The sequence below is a fragment of the Pinus tabuliformis genome, chromosome 8, assembly GCF_031772625.1.
Source record: "Pinus tabuliformis cultivar Carrire ecotype Pingquan chromosome 8, CPIR1, whole genome shotgun sequence".
Classification (NCBI taxonomy): Eukaryota; Viridiplantae; Streptophyta; class Pinopsida; order Pinales; family Pinaceae; genus Pinus; species Pinus tabuliformis.
In genome coordinates this window covers 1,590,652,551-1,590,658,886 of record NC_142294.1, presented here as the reverse complement: position 1 = coordinate 1,590,658,886, position 6,336 = coordinate 1,590,652,551, and positions in this window count along the sequence as shown.

The following is a 6,336-nucleotide window of genomic DNA, read 5'->3' as shown; positions in this document are numbered from 1 at the left end:
CATGGCACGTGGGATTGTGTTTTGATTGGTATAGTGAATTGGCATTTAATCGTTACCATTAATGATTTCACATACATGATTTCCTTATAATTTACATTCTAAATTTGATGTACTTTAATTTCATAACGTAATATGTGCACCATATTTAATTTACATTATGTGCAATATATTTTATAAAATTTATATAATACTTTTTGTTTGTTTATTATATACAAACCATAATATACAACAAATTTATAAAGGTTTGGTTTGTTTTGTTTTTTTTAATGTTTTTATTTATATATATTTACATATTTAAATTAATAAACTAGAATATATGCAATTCTATAAAACTGATTAAAAACAAAAACAAAATGTATATTTATAAATACAATATATTATTTTATATATATTCAATGAAGAGGTATGATTATGAAAGTGCCATGTGAAAGTCTAGCCCAACCAAACTCATCAAATAATCCAAAAGAGGATGGCATTGAAGCAAACTGCCAAAATATTGAAAGCAATGAAACTTAGGAATGTATCGAGTGATAAGGAGGAGATGTACACCATGTGAAGCCCAATGCATAATGCAAAGGTCACGTGATAACGAAAGATGCTAAATCACCTTTATGTAACCAGTGTCATCATAGATGCGAAATGTTACCATCAAACAAGGCGACAGTCAAGACATGATTATATCCTTTAAAACTGGAAGCCAAGCACTAAATAGCAGAGAAATCAAGAGTCACTCAAAACACCAGTAGAGAAGGAGTTATACAAAAATAAACTAGAGGGTCCCCACATTTTGTGTGACAAAATGATGGGGGGTTGTGTTTTACCACAACATGTCCATAATCAAGACGTTGTCCTTTTCCTTTCCTGGCCGTTGTTGTTCTGTCATTTGAGCAACAATCGTTCAAGCCACGTCCTTGCATATGAAGATAGCAAAGGTTAGTTTTTCGTGCCCATATTTACTCAATTTGATAATAATCGATTTTACCCAACTTTTGTTATTGTTTCTTCTATATGTATTCCTAAAAAAAAGATAAACAAATAAAGGAAAATTATTAATTAAGCTATTACGAGGAGAAAACATACCTTTTCCATGGCCCAACATACTCTCTTTCTTACCTTTTTGCATGTCCTCATCCAATAAGATGGTTGAGGTGTAGTTGAGTCAAGGAATAAGCATGATATACTTCATCCTTATACATCCTAAAACTGATTTTATGTTTCAGTACTATAAAGGCCTAGTTCACTCAGTGATTTGGAAACTTATAATCATTGTAATACCTATTAGGAGGATAGCAGATAATTGGACTTCTGTATCGGCACCCTGTTTAGTCAGGGCCCATGCTAGGACCATATTGTTGTATTTGTGTACGCGAGTGGAGGCAACTTTGAAATTTCTAAACCCTAATGGCTCCCTGTTCCTGACATTATTACTAGAGGCTTCCGATCTTTCTCTTGTTGCAAATGAAGCTTCTTCTTTAAATTCCTGAAGGTATTCCTTTCTTGCCTGTATGATGTCTGTATGGAGTGGTCCTAATTGACCCACAACACGTGTACATTTCATGAACTGTTTATGCTTGACAGAAAGGGGTAGGGGTTTTGTGGGTTCTCCGCTAACCCATAAGTCTATACCATATTCCCTCTTTTGAAAAGTATTATGGGATCTAGCCCATTTAATCTGATTAGTGGAAAAGGAAAGAAAACCTTGAAATTGGATATCCCCAATGAAGGGGCTAGGATTACTTTACAAGTCATCCTCTAAGAAAAAATTATGCATGTACAATTCACATAAAAGGCGTTGTACCTATTCATTTTGTTCTTTGAAGCATTTGACAAAGTCTGGAATGGTCTTAATTTCCACTAACTTACCATCGTTAACGGATTTAACCTTCAGTAAGAGGCATCTTTCTAACAAGAATAGTGCATAATTGGTGGCAGGTGCTCAGTACGACAAGGCATCTAAGTAGAGAGAGAAAATAGTTTCAATTTGTTCCTTGGCCTTCCGCAGCTTGGCCTGTGCTTTTTTGACTTTCTTTTGTTCATCTTTGTAATTAGTGAAAGTCTCATCCTCTGTGACAGTAAGTGCCTCAAATTTATTTCACTATTTCTAGTCTAATTGTAGCAACACTACTTCCTCTTTATGTCGAGGCAACTCATGCTGAGTCTTGGTTAGTTCGTTTTGCAATTTTATAATAATTTCTTCCCTTACCAGAGGAATGTAGTCAAGCATTTCCTCTGTATGGACTTCATCATCCTGCGTTACCATTGAGTGAGTTCGAATAGTAGCCTCAGCTGCTTCTCGGGTCATACAACAATCAACTTGGGTGTTTCCTTCAGTACCAGTTTGAACAAAAACTTAAACTATTGCTTGGGGCATATGTTAGTCTTCCTGAATATGCTCTTCATAATTGGTTTGGAAAATAGCATCAGTAGTGGGGAAGTCAATTTGGGTTTCCATTAGGAAAACACAAGGACATTCTGTCTTCATTTCACTACTCTTTAAAAGACATTGCTCTATTTGGGTTCCTTTTAAACAAAAAAAAGGGATCCCAGTCTAGGTTTCCATATCTTCCCACGAGCAGTGTTCTGTTTGGGTCCCTATGGTCTCTAATTCTACTTTCAATTTCCAGATCCTAACTTCTTCCTTCAACCATTCTCTCAGTTTCTTAACTATTTTCTTCTGCTTCTTGTACTTCTTAAGAAACTTCCTCAATATGTCGTTATATGTTTTCTTTATCATGAGGTCTTTGATCAGTGGTGGCACAGTTGTATTTACTTCAGGTTTAGGTGGAATTGTGCCAATATCAGGAAGGGGTTCTAATGGAACAATGTCTGTTGATGGATTCTCGCCTTCCAGGTATTTTTCTTCATGAGCTTCCCTCTCAAGAGACTCTAATGGAATGGTGTCTCCTGAGTGATTATCATTTTTAGGGTCTTCTTCTATATGGGCCTCGTCCTCCGGGGACTTCTTAAGATAGTGTCCCCTGGTTGATTTGTATCCTCCAGGGTTTCTTCTGTAGGGTTTTCCTTTGTTGTGGATTCCAATGGAATTGTAGCTTCTGTTTTATTTCCATCCGAGAGGGCTTCCTCTGCATTAGCCTCTTCTTCAAGGGGTTTCTCCATAGAAGGAACTCATTCCCTTTGCCCCTCCAAATTATTAGTAAATGGCAAGGTTTCAACATGACTAAAACTGCCAGTAGGGGCAGACTAGTTAGGGGCATAATTTTTCCCTTCAAAATTTCCAGATAGCTCCCTCCCTTCATAGAATGTCCCCATATTCTCCAGTATTTGGGAAACCTCTTCCCCATATTCTTTCAGAGAGTCATCTTATGGACCTGGAGAGGGTATGTGAGATGGCCCTGCCTCTTCTGTTTGAATTGGGGTGTGCCACTGTGATTTTATCCTCGTAGAGCGTCTTCGCTTTACTGAGCCCGAGGCCAAAGAAGGATTCTTTCTTTTTTGTTTCCTTTTTGGACTTGTCACTCTTACCCCCTGTTGTTCAGTCTCTGGGTTTTCTATGGGTGGGATCAAAGTAGAATTTACAAGCTTATCTCGGGTTAGCTGCTGCTTGGACAGTCCATGAATGATGATTAATTTGATCAACCGATGATGACTAATGAAAAGATGTGGGTCCTTTGCCTTCCTGGCCTGACGAGCAACATCATGCAATAAAGAATTCAAATAAAATGTCAAATTAACTGTAATTTTCTACTTCAAAATAGCTAACAATTTATTTTGTCAAGGTTTTACCATGTTGTGATGCCCATCATATGTGATATACCTCTAAACAATGTTGTAGGGTGAATCCTTTTTCCTTTGTGCACCAATTGCTCCTCTGGGTCTTGGAACACTCTTATTGTGTCCTTCGGAAGAACATGTTTATTTGTCCATCTCATACCTTTTGTTGGAATTCTAGAGACTTCAGAAATGACTTCCTTGGAGACCGTTATGTTCTTGCCTTTCATCGTGGTGCAGCCATTCTATAAATTTTGCAGCAATTCAAGTGTTATTTCCTCATGAAGTCCCTATAATTTGGTCAAGTATTGAAGCCAACCAATGCGCTCAAGAATCTCATGAGCCTGGTCTAAAACCCAGAGCACTATGGGTTCACTGCAAATGGGTTTTCCTCCCATGGTTGTTGTTTCTCAGTAGCTGGTATTGGTGTCCAGGTATGAATGATTTATTCACCCTATTCTGACATTAAATTATCAATCTAGGTGTGTATCCTCTCAAGGCAATGCACAAGGTATATGTAGGGGCAGACACATATTTCGTCCCGACCAAGGGTTTGTGGTTTAAGATTCAAAACATGGTTGTAAGATTAAACTAATTACAGAACTTCGGAGATAATCATAAACATGAAAGAACTGTAACACAAGCATAAACTAATAAATGACACGCACACAAAGACGCAGCACCTAATCAGAAGAGTGGGCCCAACTCTCTGGTCAGGGTTGCGTTAGCCACGGAAAATATTGGAGCAGAAAAATAGATGGTATTTTATTAATTTGTAACAAATGATTGCAATAGCAATGGGAGAACCCCCATTCAGAGGAACAATCTGCATTTTATACACAGCGAGGGAGATTAACAGAGCTCCCTGAAACATGGTAACCGCATCTTCAAAATGTACATCAGTTGGAACGACACCATCACTAGATGTCTAAGATAGAAAAAAGGTCCAAGAATAGTTCCAGGGAAATCATGACTCCAGTTGCGCAGCCTCCTGATGGCTAGTCGTTACCAAATCTGTTGTGAGGTGCTGAAACTAGGGTTCCTATTATCCAAGTTGCGGTCAAACATATGTTTTAGTACCACAAATAGATAAGACTCCGTGAAATTACTTCACTAATTAAAATATTCGAATTGGACAAGTCACGGGTGTTTACCTTGTAGGTTTAACATAACAGCATAGGTAAATGCGTACAGAAAGGTAAAAGAGGATAATAGAAATGGATGGAAAGATGGCCCAATTCGGTACCCAACATATCCCCCCAACTAGTCTTCTGCGTGTCCTCATGCAGTTTGCCACCTCTGCAAGTCTGGGTTTTGCAGACTATAAGTCTCATGAAGCCCGACAAGATCATATTATGAGGCCATCTCTGTTCCTAGAACTTTAAACCCATCCAAAAGGAGAACTCCCTTCCACCAATCCCTTGGAACGTCATAAGCTGGAGTGTAAATTTTGGTAGGTAGCCAAAGAATAGGAAACAGAAACTAGATCCCCATCCATCGAGCCCCACATGTCTAGATAGAAGCCACATATCTGGGCACTTTGGCAAGTACTCATGCAAACTTTCGTGCCCCAAAAGGTTCCCTGTTCCGGACAGCTGTAGGTGACATCATCCACCTTCTCTGACAACAATCAAGGGCCTCTTTTTGAAATGTGGTGAGTTGCTTGACACAAAGATCAAGACACCATCTTTGTGTCCTCAACATTCTATTTCTATTCTCCACAATTCCCAAAAAGGTGTTATGCTTGTTGAACATTGTGACTGACCTCTCATGTTCTCCTCTTACTATAAATGGCTTTGTAACTTGATTGGATTCAAAAGCGTTACAAGCCTTCTTCCAGTGAATCTGATTAAAAGCATAGAGTTGAGGGCCCTTAAATGAATGTCCCCTACATATGGAACCAGGTTAAAATCTTTTTCCAGACATAGTAGATACCTGTCAAGGTAAAACTCACACATCAGATGTTGATTTGGCACGTCATGACTCCTCAAGATTCAGAGGAATTGTACACCATCTTCTATCTAATAGCTGACCTCATTTCTGATGCTTTCCATGAAAAATAAAAGGAAATGTTCATGCAAAAATAAAGAATAACAGGAATCAGGGGGGCGACATGCCATAACCTCTTGCACCAGATTGAACATCTACTCCTTAACAGCCTTTATTTCTACAACTTTCTTTTCCACCTGCTTCGTCTTGAGCTGTTGCTTTGTATGCCTTAATCTCATAACATCTGTGTGCTCCACATATCCAAATATGGTTGTGGAGGCTCTTTCCTCAGTCCTTTTCATCTCATTTTTGTATTGAGCCACAGTAGTGTTGGAAATAATACTGAGAGGGGGGGGGGGTGAATTAGTATTATCAGATCAATAAAACTTTTTCAATGCTCAGAAACATATACGCTACTTCAATTAAGTGAACCAGCGTGTACACACTACTATCCCTAAAGAAAACAGCGTATAACCAGAAAACTTATAATTCAGTTAGCTTATCTTCAGTTAAGTGCATCAGGTCATTATTCACCATATTAAGAGTAAACAGATGCAGTATAACATCACACAAAAGCCACACACATGAACACCATGATATAAGGTGGAAACCCAATGT